The sequence below is a fragment of the Narcine bancroftii genome, chromosome 5 (genome assembly GCF_036971445.1).
Source record: "Narcine bancroftii isolate sNarBan1 chromosome 5, sNarBan1.hap1, whole genome shotgun sequence".
Classification (NCBI taxonomy): Eukaryota; Metazoa; Chordata; class Chondrichthyes; order Torpediniformes; family Narcinidae; genus Narcine; species Narcine bancroftii.
In genome coordinates this window covers 226,745,783-226,760,786 of record NC_091473.1, presented here as the reverse complement: position 1 = coordinate 226,760,786, position 15,004 = coordinate 226,745,783, and the positions used below count along the sequence as shown (strand labels likewise).

The window sequence follows — 15,004 nt, the reverse complement described above, 5'->3', positions numbered from 1 at the left end:
GTTGAATATATTTACAGTACTGGATTCCATTGATGAGAATGATGTATTTTTGGTGGGGTGGGTGTGGGGTGGAGAACACTGAAATCTTTGAAAGTCATCTGCCACTAAGTGGGGTTTACCACACCCAGTTTTTTAGGACGTTACTACCTTTGGGTATTTTTTTTGGGGGGGGGGAGATAATTAAATTTTTTTTATATAATATACTTTCTTTTAAAAAATATTTAGGGGAGGGAGAGTGGTTTTAACTTACTGGAAGGGGAGCGATATTTTGTAGTAAGTGATTATATTGTTAGTTTATAAGGATGTCTAATTTGAAATTTGCAACTTTTAATGTTCAGAGGTTAAAAATCCGATTAAGCAAAAGCGAGTTTTGGCTTATATCAAGAAAATGAAAATTAATATTGCCTTTTTACAAGAAACACATTTGACTGAAAAAGAACATTTGAAGTTGAAGAGAGATTGGGTTGGGCATGTTTTTTTTTCTTCATTTAATTCTAAGGCAAGGGGTGTAACAATTTTAATTCATAAGAATTTGTCTTTTGAGTTGCAAACTATGGATGGGAATGCTGGAAGGGTTTTAAAGATGAATTGTAAATTTTTTACTGAATCTTGGACTTTGCTTAATGTTTATGCACTGAGTGTGGACAATGAGTGTTTTCTTTCAGATGCGTTTTTGTTATTAAATCAAGCAAATGAAAATATTTTAGTTGGGGGAGATTTTTATTGTGTCTTGTATCCTTTGTTGGATAGATCCCCAAAAATAAAGAAATCAAAGATGTCAATACAAATTGGGGCCTTGATTAAGGATTTAAATTTGGTGGATATTTGGAGAAGGGTTAATCCTACAGAGAAGGACTTTTCTTTTTATTCGTCTCTACATGATTTATTTTCTAGAATAGATTTTTTTTAGTAACGGCACATTTACAAAGAAGGGTATTACAGGCACAATATAAAAGCAGGGTAATATCAGATCATTCTTTATTATTTTTTTCTTATGTAAGTTCAGAAATTGTAGATGGAGATTTAGCACAATGTTGTTGAAAAACCCAGAGTTTATCTTTGTTAAAGATCAGATTAGTTTTTTTTTGTCTGAAAATGCTAATTCAGTAAAAAGTTGTTTTTCTGTTATGGGATGCATTAGAAGATTATTTAAGAGGACAGATTATTAGCTATACCACTAAAGTTAAGAAGCAGTATATGGCAGAAAGTTTAGAATTAGAAAAGCAAATTGATGAATTGTAGAAGGAATTTCAGAAGGAAGTGAGAGAAGATAAAAAAAAGTGGCTTTGACTAAATTGAAATTGCATTATAATACATTGCAGATCACCTTGTCAGTAGCCAGGATGCGTATAGCGTTCACATGGAAGTCTGACTCCCAACTAAATATTACACAATAGAATACATTAATGCAGAGTTGTATTCTCCTGGAGAAAATCACGTACAATTGAAGGAGGAAATATGACACATTTGTTAGTATGTGGAAATCCTATTTGAAACTCATAGGTAAACAGACATAATTTTCACCCCTTCGGAATGAAGAAAAAGAAGTACCTGTCCAGGCAGGGAAATGATCGGGATCAAAGAAGTGGGATGCGGTGGCGCAGATGATGGGCTCTTGTTTTTTTCTCTTTGTATTTGTATAATTTATATAACCCCAACCAACCAATTTTCCCCTGCAACCGCTGCAACTGTGTCTGCCTGTCCCGCATCGGACTTGTCAGACGCAAATGTGCCTGCAGCTGACATGGACATTTTACCCCTCCATAAATCTTCGTCCGCGAAGCCAAGCCAAAGAAAGAAATTCTTGGTTGCATTTGGGCATGGTGGGGGTGGGGGGGGGGGGGGAACAGAATCTGTGTTTTATACATGTGTTGTAAGAAAGTGCATTGTTCCCTGAATTTATGAGTCTTTGAAAAATCAAAAATAAAATATACAAAAAAAGAATTGCAGTCAATATAACAATGAAAACCAAAGTCAAAATTCAACTCATGGGACAATGAGAGTGTATTTCAATTCCAGGCAAGATCATTTCATGTCACCTATTGCATAAGTTTGTTATTTAAGGCCAGATCCTGAGTTTGAAATTTTGTATTATTCAGACCCATTCAGGCTTCTGGCTCTTGGATAATTATTTCAGTTATCCCAAAATAACATCTCACCAAGCCCTTTTTAGTGAATTGTTTGCATTTACTCTCATGTATTTCTGTAAAATCTGACAGTCACTTTGTAGTGCGTTGAATGACTTGAAGACTTGTTAACTTAAACCAAAGCTTTAATCAGCAAAAGATTGGAGTGTATTACACCAAGGTCGACCAGCCCAGACTGACCTGGGTCTAGTTGGGAGCAGCCCTTTATGACCTGCCAGATGATGTGGCTTCGGCTCTCAGCCAATCACAACAGCTATATGCAAATATATACATTGGTGATAGAATCCTGTAGAATCACAGAGTTGCAATGTTCATTAGTTCTTCAGCTGGATGAAGTCAGAAGATTCAGTTTTGCATTTAGAATGTTAGTAGAGTGACAGGTCGCCGCCTCCCACTCTCTGCCCGGATCGGGGCCTCCGCCTGCCTCACTCGACCGAGGCCGGGGCCACCGCCTCCCCCTTGCTCCTGCCCGGATTGGGGCCGCCGCCGCCTACCCTCAGCCCGGACCGGGAATGGAGGACCATCGCCTTCCCAAGATCGTGTAATATGGCGAGCTCTCCACTGGCCACCGTGACAGAGGTGCACCAAAGAAAAGGTACAAGGACTGCCTAAAGAAATCTCTTGGTGCCTGCCACATTGACCACTGCCAGTGGGCTGATATCGCCTCAAACCGTGCATCTTGGTGCCTCACAGTTTGGCGGGCAGCAACCTCCTTTGAAGAAGACCGTAGAGCCCACCTCACTGACAAAAGGCAAAGGAGGAAAAACCCAACACCCAACCCCAACCAACCAATTTTCCCCCGCAACCGCTGCAACCGTGTCTGCCTGTCCCGCATCGGACTTGTCAGCCACCAACGACCCTGCAGCTGACGTGGACATTTACCCCCTCCATAAATCTTCATCCGTGAAGCCAAGCCAAAGAAAAAGAAGAGTGACAGGTCTCATGGCATCCGATGCCACTTCACCACACCTTGCCGTGAGACAACCAAGGAACTTCAGCTGAGTAAGGCACCTAGCCATGCCAAATTCCTGGCCAAAGCTGAAAGCATTCTAAATTCAAGGCATTTCACTGGATTCAATTCACAGTAATGAGCTCATCTTTGGGAATTTCATGAAACACAGTAACCAACCAGAGGGAAGAGGTGGATAATAAATAGATGACCAAAGTGCAGTAAGTCACCCCACCACACCACTTTCCCATAAGCAAAATAAGTTTGAACAAAGCACGTCCCGGGAAGATGCCCCAGGTATGAGCTGTCTGGCAGGAAGCAGAAGATATCTAGTGTTGGCTGCAAGCCCACTTGGCAGCAATGCCATCACACGGCAACCTGGAACTCCAAGCAATGAAGCATCATCTATACAGGTAAACTCAATGTGCATGGAGGCAGGCAGGTCTTTGGCAACTACTTGTGTATCTGTCCTGCAAATTGCAGGACAACAATCAGAGAACAATCCTTTCCAACCCATCACATGTTCATTTCTCTGTTTAGTAGTCTCTCGCATAAAAATAAATAAATGAAAAAGTTTCTTATGGATACTTTGAGTTTCTATAACTACTCAATTCCGGGTTCCTTACATCACTTGTTCTGGATTTTATTTCTTTGTGATTTTCTCCGTAGGATCTCCCAGCTCTGTACAATTTACTTTTCTTAAAATGTATTTTATTTTCATTATGAATACAGTAATGAAATATAAATGAATCATACATTTTTTGATATAGAGGCCACTTTGTTTTGCATATTCAACGAGTGAATGGAATGGAATGGCTATTATGTGCAGTCGGAGCTATTTATCAGCTTAAACACTTCGATACTAATGATTATCATTTTAAGCAAATTTGAATGTATCACTTTTTTTAGTTTAAAGCTGCATTCCTCTGAAATGGATACTCTGTGTTCAATCAATGACAGCGAAATTAAAATGAAACACTGAGCTGTATGGATACAACGGTTGATAAAATGCATTCATGTTCCTCGTGAGGCTTCCTGTTTATTACATTGTGGATGTCAAATACCAGATTTTCAACAAGCTAACGAAATATGTAATAATATAAATAATATATGATAAAAGGTGAAATCCTCCCAACTACTGAGTACATCTACAGGGAACGCTGCCGTCAGAGAACAATAGCAATCATCAGGGACCCACACCACCCTGCACACGCTCTGTTCTCACTGCTGCCATCAGGAAAGAGGCATGGGTGCAACAAGACTCTCACCATCTGGTTCAGGAACAGCTGCTCCCCCTCCACCATCAGACACCTCAACAACAAACTCGATCAGAGACTCGTTTAAAGACTCTGACTTGGGCACATTATTAATTTTCTTTTTTATTCTCTCTGTCTTGCACAGTCCGTTTGCTTACATTCATAATCTGTTTACAGTTCTTTATTTGTTTATATGTTTATTCTGTGCACAGTTTTCTTTGCAGAACCAAAATGAGAATTTACTGTCATAAATAGGTCATGAAATTCGGTGTCTTGTGGGAGCATTGTCGTGTAAGCATACATATTATAACCATCTTTTGACATTACTATAAAACAAAATAAAATAATAACAAAAATTGGATGAAAAGTAAGGCCGTGTCTTTGGTTCATTGATTATTCAGGAATCTGGTGGCTGTGGGGAAGAAGCTGTCCTTGTGCCACTGAGTGCTCATCTTTAGGCTCCTGTACCCTTTCCCTGATGGTAGCAGAGTGAAGTGGGTGTGGTCTGGGTGGTGGTGGGGGGGAGGGCCTTTGAAGATAGAGGCTGCTTTTGTTTTAAGATACCACCTCATGTAAATGTCCTCGATGGAATGAAATGAGTTGCAGGCTGAGTTAACAACCCTCTGGAATTTCTTGCCCTGAGAGTTGGCTCCTCCATAGCAGGAACTGATTCAACCAGCCAGAATGTTCTCCATTATACACCTTTAGAAGATAATGAGAGATATTCTAAAACCTCCTGAGACACCTCACAAAGTATAACCTTCTTTGCACTACCATGACCGCAATAAAAAGAATCTCAATGTTGTAATGTAATGTCATGTATGTACTCTGACAATAAATCTGAAATTTGGAAAATAGAGTTTACATGAATACAATGTTCATCATGGCTGGAGGACAATTCAAGCTTGCACAGTGGTGGCCAATTTGCACCTAGCAATTTGCACACAGCATTTTCCAAAAAAATCATAAAATAATGAGCAGAAAATCTGTGGTTGACGTAATTATAGGCCAGGAGATTTAGAGATAGCTTCATGGGAGGCTTTATATAGGCTGATGAGACAATTGAAAAAAACCTCGGGTTAATTTCTCATGCAAAAGAGCCCCTTCTACCATTCATGCTCAATGTTGTGCTAAAAAAGTAAGTCAAAGCTCAACTCACAAAGATATCATTGAGCTTCATCACTTCTGAAGTACATTCTCAGATGGTGGGCAAGAGCCTTCTGGTGAAACGGTTGATAAACATGTTGGTAAGGTATCAACATTGGATAATGTGGCAGAGGAATCTGATCCTGATTGCTTACAGTATTTTCAAGCAGGAGATGAAACATCGCCATCAGGAGTAAGAACACAGGCTCACTTTATTCCAGCTTCATTGGACCTTTTGGAGATCATTCATCTTGAGCGGTCTCCAAGGAGAATTGCAACCTCAGGCCTTCTGTGGACATTTGAAATTGGAAAGAGAATGGATGCAAACAAATCTCTTTTTGTCCAAGACAAGCATTATCTGCCACCCCAAGTTCATGTCAGCATGACACTTATATATATCCAAGCCATTCTATCATGGTGCATAGTTAATACTGAAGAAAGCGCCTCCTAAGGATGGTGGCTTGGTACAATTGTAGTGTGGAGGGTCATGTGACTTCTCCGATGTGGACCTGCTCAGAAGCCACTGCATCTGTCAATCCGGGACAAGACCGCAAAGGTCGTCACTCGTTCTGTTAATCACCTGGGCTGGCCCCACTGACCTGCAAGGGAAAATAAAGCCCGATACATGGAGAAGCTGGGTCTCTTTTCCCTAAGGAATGAACCCGGGCTCCACTCCAGGCCATGAGCCCAGAGCTGACGCTCGAGAATCAACATCAAATTGTGCACTAGTCACATGTGTGGGGCTTTGTGGTGTACATGGATCATCATCAGACCGTGCTTCTATTTTCCTTATTTAATGTTGGTGCTGTACCTGCACTAGTTAAAGGGGTGTTGGGTACTGATGTTGTGCTTTCCTCTACTGAATATCTATATCTAGTGCAGTTTATATATATAGCTTGATTAGATGCATCTGATACGATTGTTTTATGTGACTCTGTGGTGAATTTCCCTCGCAGGCAAATAAAGATTTTTATCACATTCGATCTGTGTCCAGACTCATTGTTTTTTGGGCGCATCGTACGGGTTCCTCACATAACAATGACCAAAAGAGATTGTTTCTCAGGGTCAGGTATTGTAACATTGTTGAGAAGCAAGAGCCACAAATAGATTGTGCTGAGAAGATGCTCTCTGTGAGTGAATGTGTACGATAGTTCAAGTTTATTTGTTGTCTGACGGTATCAGTACAACCTGACAAAACTGTTCTCTGGTCCATGGTGCAGAATAGTGCAAAACAGACAGACAGACATAACACACGTACAGACAAATGATACATATACACAGTATGTACATATATTTAAAAAAAATCATTAATAGCCAAATCATGGAGAGTTGTTTTAGCAGTCATTCAGTGGTCGCACTGTCCGTGGGAAGAAACTGTCCTTCAGCCTGGTGGTTCTGGCTCTGATACTCCTGTGTCTCTTTCCCGATAGTAGCTGGAAGGTGTTGTGTGCGAAGTGATAGGGTAGGGGTCCTGCCTGATTTTGTGAGCCCTGCTTAAACAACGATCCTGGTAAATCACATCAATGGGTGGGGTGCGGTGGGGGGTGGTGGGGGTGGTGATGGAAGTGAGATCTTGGTGATCCTCTCTGCTGCTTTTATGGTCCTATGGATTAACCTCAATCTGATGCTCTACAGCACACATGTCAAACTCTGGCCCACGGGCCAAATTTGGCCCATGATATAATTATATTTGGCCCGCAAGATTTCTCAAAAATGTATTAGAGGTGGTCCGCTGGCCGCCGTGCCAGTAGAGCGCATGCAGAGTAATACAACAAATCCCAGAATGCATTGGCATCAGCCTGCTAATCGCCCGCACCTCCTCTGTTTACGTTGCAGGGTCTCACCGTGGACTCTGGTTTTGGGGCCTGGCCGGTGTCAGGGGAAGCCAAGGCTGCTTCCCAGTGCCCGGAACCGGAGGCCTCGGGCCTGACCTCGCCAGGACCGTTGCCCACTCCCCCTCCCTGCCGCAGGCCGATCCGTGACTCACGGTGACGGGGCCGCTGATCCGCTGAGATGCCACCCTGCAGCGAGAGCCGATGCCCCCGCACTGTCGTTGTCCAACCCGATCGCCCGCAAACCCTGCCCTCCCACACACAGGCCTGAGTAAGTATTATGAACTTTAATCTCAGGATAAAACGATCTTCCAATAGTTTCATGTCACAGTGATAAATATATTCCTGGTTAAAAAAAGGTCCTGCACCTGGATACAAGCTCATTAGGCATAAAACTTGAAAAGCGTGTAAATCAAAGAATATCTGTGCCAATGGGAAAAGGGCATGGCAAATAACCCTGCTAGAGTTCATGCCCACAATCAGTCACCCATTTGATTGTTTCAGGAATCATGTTATTCTCCCACATTCTCAATAGCCCTCAGATTTTACTATTCGACAGCACACTAGCAACATTTGACAAATCCTCTATAGAGAAATATTATTTATTGAATATTTTATTTCTCATTTGTTAATGCTTCTGGAAAGAGTTTATCCAAAACTATTATTAAACATTTATTTTAATAAGAAAAAGTTTAACATTACATATGTTGAAAGAAGAGAAAACATGCAGATGTTGTTGAAAATTTTCAATAAATATTTAGTTCAGCCCTCGACTTAGTCCAAGTTTTTAATTTTGGCCCTCCGTGAATTTGAGTTTGACACCCCTGCTCTACAGCAACTGTACTATGCTGTGATGTAGCTGTCCAGGATGCTCTTGATAGAGATCTTGTAGAAAATTGACAAAATGGTGGCCAGTAGTCTTGTCTGCCTCAGTCATCTAAGGAAGTCCAGTTGTTGTTGTGCCGTCCTGACATGTGAGGAGATGGCTTCTTTTACTTCCTGATTTCTTGATGTTTTTCTTGCATTTTGTATACTCTTCAAGTGCCTCCTTTACTCCATGTTGCCTATACCTGTTATACACCTTCCAAACCAGTTCCCCAATATCCCTATGCCTTCTAATCTTGCCTTTGATCCTTACACGAACATACAAATTCTGTACTCTCAAAACTTTACATTTGAAATTCTTCCACTTACCTCACACATCCATGCCAGAAAACAACATCCCAATCCATACAGTCTAGATTCTTTCTCATTTCCTCAAAATTGGCCTTTCCCCAATTTAGAATCTCTACCCAAAGCCCAGACATATCCTTCTCCATAATTAACTTGAAACTAATGGCATTATGATCTCTGGACCCAAAATGTTCCCCTACACATACTTCTGTCAATTATCCTGTCTCGTTCCCTAATAGGAGATCCAGTATTGCTCTCTCTCAAGTCGGTTCCTCTATATATTGATTTAGAAAACTTCCTTGACCACATTTGACAAACTTCAAGCCATCCAGCCCTTTTACAATATGGGAGTCCTAGTCAATATTGGGAAAGTTAAAATCTCCTTGTGGTGAATGTCTGCTAAGCTAAAATTGCTGTATTAACATTGGCTGTGCATTATCTCTACTGTTAAGGACACTCCCCTTGGATATAACTGTATATGCATCTATTGTCTTTCATTATTGTACCATGAGTTTCTGCTAATAAAAGCCATGATTGTCGTTTGACCACATCGTCTTTGTCTACTTCATCAACTGGCACTTCACTCCTACTATCACAACCTTATGTTTCCTGTCTACTCTCTCTCTACAGATTTGCTCCTCCAATTCTCGCTGTCTATCAGGTGGTCTATCATACAACCCCTGAGTGTGGTCATACCTTTCCCGTTCCTCAACTCCTCCCATATAGCCTCAGTAGACAAGTCCTCTGGTCTATCCTGTCTGAGCAGAGTTGTGATCTTTTCCCTGTGCCTACCTGCTGAATCCTTTTGTTCCTCGTATAGTTGGCCATTTCTGATTTCAACTCTGACTATTCCTTGCCTTTACCCATTCTCACTGAAGCCTGAGCCAAAGCCTTACCACTCTGACTCAGCCCGCTCTGACGATGACCACTCCCCCCCTTTGTCTTCAAATGTTGAACTCAACAGTCCAATCAACTGCTATCTGCTGAGTCTCTTCTCTTTCATCCCCTTTGTCTTTGACTGTTGAACTCAATTGCCCATAAATGATGAGAGATTTTCAATTTCAATCTGTGTTTGTGTTCTTTATAATAGCACTGACTGGAATGTGAGACAATCATACCCTCATTAACTTTGTTCACTATCCAAATCACAGCATCAGCAAGCAAATTTTGGATCCATATTCACATGGCAATGCCTATTCAATCTTACATTTATGTTAGTTATCATGCAAATGAGGCATGAAATTAGAACTCAGTACAAGGAAGTTCATGCCTTTTTTGGCAGCGTAATTGTACATGACAGATTCCTCCTATTATAAAGATTTAAAAAATGACCTCTGGTGCTACATCCCACCCTCCTGGCAGACATTTCCACTTGTGGGTGTGAATCTGGATTGTGATGTACGCTTCCAGTTTAATATCTTCCCTTGAGGGATTAGATTGAAGGGTCCAATTTGTAGACATTACTTGGCCAACCAACCTTTGTAAGTGTGCGTGCGCACGCTCGTGTGTGTGTATGTGTACGTGTACGCTCTTGTGCCTATACATGTGTATGCGTGTATACATGCATATGCGCTTATGCACTGTTGTTCGGGTTTGTGTGGATCCTACAGGTTAAGAACCAGAGCAAAGTGCAGGTACAAAGCACACTTTTATTTCAGGGATGGAATTGAAAAACAGGGCCGATATGTAAAGCAAACTTTTACAAATACACAATAAGCAGAGGAGAAAATATACACTTTCAAATGACAAGGGGAAACTGATATAAACTGCGGAAGTTACAAAAACATATACACTCAACAATCAAATCAATATAATATTACGTGCCCCCACCCCTTGACCGGTACGGATGTGGCTCTGCTACCTAGCCTTGTGACTCACCCCAACCCAGTACAGGAGGTGATACTTACATGCCACGAGAAGTCCAAAGAGATAGAACAAAGGCGCACATGGTCCTCTATAGTTCTGGGGGCAAAGCTGGGGGGCCAGTAAGGGTCAGTGTCGTGGCCAATGGCTTGAAGCCAAGTGCAGGGCCTCAGCAGGGATGAACTGAGGTGATTCACCTTGGCCAATTGTAAGGATCACCTTGATGGCTTGGGGTGAGTCCTTGACCTTGATTGGCAGGTAGTGTGTCCTCCAAGCAGGAGTGCATCAGCACCACCTCGGCAGTGGACGCTGCCTCTCCATTACGTGCATGTACGTGTGTGTTCACACATGCTTGTGTACCTATAGTAGCACAGAGGAGACTTGCAGAGGCTGGAATCTGAAGTTAAATACAATCTGCTGGAGGATCTCAGTGGGTTATGCAGCATTAGTGGGAGAAAAAGAATAGCCATAATTTTGGACTGAAATCCTTCAGCAGCATTCATGTATAAGGCCAAATAGGAAATTTCTAAAACTGGGGGTGGGGGGGGGGGAAATTTCAATTAAATAGCAGGAGATTTGAGAGAAATGAGCAATCAGCAGATTATAAAGGGAGCAAAAAGCAGTGGAGATCCTTCTCATTAATTTCATTTGACCCTTCACTTTGAGGTTTTGGATTAACCTACAATTCCAATCCATCTGGACCAGTTGCAGTCCAAAAAAATCCTGGCCTAGTCTTGCACTGAAGATTGCAGTAGGAGGTGTGGGGTGATAGAAGGGCAGAGACAGCAGTGTTAGGAATATTTCAGTGTTGTGTCGGAGACAGCTTGAGGACAAAAGATCAACCCAAGCTCAGCCAGAGGTCACTTCCCCCATCGCAGTAAAACCCCAGTCCTATTTGATGATGTGAGGTCAGTCACTAATGTAATAGTGGTGACAGAAATATTACCTGCTTCCTGAACCAGCGGGAACTTGATCTCTCCCCACAAGGCTGTGGATTGTATCAAAATAAACTCTATTGTTCATATTGGTTAGTCTATACCTTCTTTTTTTTTAAATGGCAAAGAACCAATTTTATCATCCCTACATTCTCCATCGCGGTGTTTATGTTGGGACCAATTCAAAATTCTGATCTTGTCCTGCCAATTTATACTGTGTGGTGGTACACCACTGGCCTACTGCAGGAAGCAACCTCTGTACCTGTAGAAGAGCATGGGGACAAGACAACACCTGGCCGGTTGTCAATCAGCCGACCTGAATGGACCAAGCCCCACCTGGTCGGGTGTCAATCATCCACTGGGATATAAGCCTGAGCTGGCCCTTCGAAGTCATTCTCAGAGTTTACAGCAGCTCTTCTCACAGCTGTCTCTGTGGAAGTTTACGTCGAATAAAGCCTGTTGTACAGTCTTTTTGTTTTGTGTGTTTGATTCTGACCGACAGCGTACCACATACTGAGACATTCCATCCAAAAGATCAGTGGTTTTCAAACTGTCGCCTTAAACCCACATTCCACCTAAAGCAATCCCTATGCCTTAAGATGGTAGGTGAGTGGGGAACAAAAAGTTTGAGAATCACTTCTCGAGACCCAATTGTTACTGAAATATTTTGCTTGAGAAAAATTGTCACTGGCCCATTTCCTTTGGAGTTAGGAAAACGTGCACATAATGAGTCAATTAGGTACGATTAAAATGGTGGTATTCAAACTTTTTCTTTTCACCCACATACCACCTTAAGCACTCCCTGTGGCATAGGGATTGCTTAACGTAGAATGTGAGTTTGGGGAGCAGTTTGAAAACCTCTGCAATACATCCATGTGCAACTTACCATTCCTGACTTTCCTTCTGTGGGATCAATTAAACATAAAAAAGTCAGGTGTGCAAAGCAGGCCTAAACTTCTCCTTCACTCCAAAGGTGAACAAAATTATGAGGAGTACCCAGTGGCTGTTTTTTGTAAAAATCCTCTCTTGAGTATATTCTAATTCCAATTTGCTCGCACCGGCTAAAAGTCGCCCATAAGCAATGTCTTTAATTCAGGTCTGATTTGGGTCAAGGAGACGGAGAAGGGAGAGGCCAACGCAAGGAATCACAGCATCAGAACTGACTGACCCTGACAGTAGGACCTGGTGCATTGATGGCTGACTCTTCTCCTGAGGGCAGGTGAAACATCTTGAGAGATCTTAACCCATCTCCACCCCACTTGCCAACGTAGGCCAGTGGGAATTCATTTTCCTTGCCATGGCTCAAAGTTCCTGCGAATGGCATTAACAGGCAAAATCCATCTCCAACGTGACCTTCAATCTGACTGAAGGACTTCACTTTACTCACAGGGCAACTGGCTTTTGCACACAAAAAATAATACTGCTGGGAAATTTCAGTGGGCCAAGCACCTTCTGTCTTCTGTAGATGGAAAGGCTCAACCTAAAACATTGACTGTCTGTTGCCTCCACAGATGTTGTTTGGGCCATTGAGTTTTTCATCAGTTTATTTTTTGTTCTGGATTCCACCCTCTGCAGTTCTTTGTGTCCAGCACTAACTAGTCCTGTTTCCCCTGAAACCATATTATTGAAAGTGCCAACATCAGATTGCTTTAATATCTATCCCTGATGCATGGATAAAGGCCTGGAATTTGCAAACAATGTGATGTGTTCCCTGTTAACCAGGCAGCAATTTCTTATAATTGTGCTTGGGGTGTGCCAAAAAAATCACAAGACCTGATGAACCTGGAACCTGGAAACCGGTGTAATATTGCTGTACTCTAAGCTTAGGCTGCACACCATCGTTTATTATGGAACAGTGCAAAGAAATTTTCGTATCTTCACATAATGTGAAACGAAGCAGTTGAAAGCTTCAAATTAGACCTTGCCTTAATCAAACACTTATTTGAAACTTGAGAAATTTGTATGGAAAATAACAATATCTTGTTAAAATCCATACTGTTTGGAAGTGAGATCTAATTTCCATCTTGGTAAGATTGTAAGTTATTTATAGATCAACTAATGTCTCTGAATCCAAAATAGCTGAACCCAATTTGTGACTTAACGTCATCAAGGTCCATTCTCAATTAGGTTCATATTTTAAGAAACCTAATCATCTAAAAATTCTGTGATATTTTAATATGCAAATTAATTATTTTGTCACACAGAAATAGGTAAAAGCTACAAATTCTAAATTTAATGAAACAAGAGAGGCACGTTGGTGTAGCGGTTAGCGCAATGCCTTTACAGTGCCAGTGAACGGGGCCGGACCGGGGTTTGAATCCCACGTTGCCGGTAAGGAGTTTGTACCTTCTCCCCATGTCTACAACATGGGTTTTTTTCTGGGGACTCCGGTTTCCTCCCTCCCTTCAAAACCATACTGGGGAGTAGGTTAATGGGGTGTAAATTGGGTGGCGTGGACTTGTGGGCCAAAATGGCACGTTACCATGCTGTATGTCTAAATTTGAAAAAAATTATCTCTGCTCCTTGCTTTGGGATTTTCATTTATGTCCATTGGCAATTTATGAGCCAGAATATTTCCAAACAAGAGATGGAGGTACAAGTTTAAACGGAGAATCTGCTTCACATAAATTTAGTAGGAACCTTAACAGTCTGATATATGATGTGGAATTTACCCTAATATCTCGCATTCTTTCACTGTGTCAGATAAAACAATTGAATCCCGTGTTTTGTAATGGCCCTCAAAGGAAAGACAGTGCTTTGGCAATAAAAAAAATGTAGCTAGATTTTGTGCCTTTATTAGCCATGATCATGAAAATAATTATTTTGTATTTGTTACCCAGATCATGCAGTAGCCTGCTATTATCTCGCATTTTCAACCAATCAAACTGACATTGGTCGCAGTTTCTCATCCTGGGATCGGACTTTTAACCTGGCAACTGAACATTTCATCACGTGCAGATCAATAACAAGCCAATCTCACCCAGGGAATATTGCTCCTGACCTCAATCAGAACTGCTGACATGGCATCTGTAAACCCCTGTTTAATGAGGTCGGTTCCAAACTAGAAAAAAAAATCTTATGCAAAGCTCTCCCTGGAGACAAGTTGAGAGTTAAATGGAAAACAGGTAATGTACAATTAACCTGTGCCGGTTGATGGCAGTGCAGGCTAGTGCTACTACGGTACTGTCTGCTCTAATTGACAAGTTCTGCACCTGCTGGTACTAACTTCACCGTTTTCTTTCTTTAGGATTTTTTTTCATGATGTGGACATCACTGGAAAGGCAAGCATTTATTATTCACACCTTTACTGCTCTTGGGAAGGTGATGGCGGACCACTTCTTGAAATATTGCAGCCCACCTGGTAAAGATATTTCCACAGTCCTGCATTAAGGGAATTCTGGGACTTAGATAGCAACAAAGGAGGAATGGTGATACTCTTCCAAGACAGGATTGGTGTAGAAGCTGAAGACAGTGGTTATTTCATAGCATATTTTTCCCTTGTTCATTTTGGAGGTGGAATTTTATGATTTGGGTGACCGGGACAAGTATCTGCTGTGGAATCTGCGGATGGTATGTGCCGCAATCACTGTTTGCTGTTGAAGGAATGGGTGGATGGGGGGGGGGTGGAGATGGAGGAATGTTTAGGGTAGTGGATAGAGTGCCAAACAGATCAGCCCATCGACCCTTCTTTTTTTTCCCTCTC

The 15,004-nt window shown here is 41.8% G+C and overlaps 1 long non-coding RNA gene across 1 annotated transcript in view; it reads left to right on the top strand.

Annotated features, from left to right (window-relative positions):
• Nucleotides 1–14,704, top strand: part of LOC138764976 (uncharacterized) — a 42,446-nt gene extending 27,742 nt beyond the window's left edge. Inside the window, exons 3-4 of the long non-coding RNA XR_011358395.1 lie at nt 14,142–14,426; nt 14,549–14,704. This is a non-coding gene — a long non-coding RNA (uncharacterized lncRNA). The remainder of the gene's footprint in view (nt 1–14,141; nt 14,427–14,548) is intronic.
• Nucleotides 14,705–15,004: the final 300 nt, after the last annotated feature.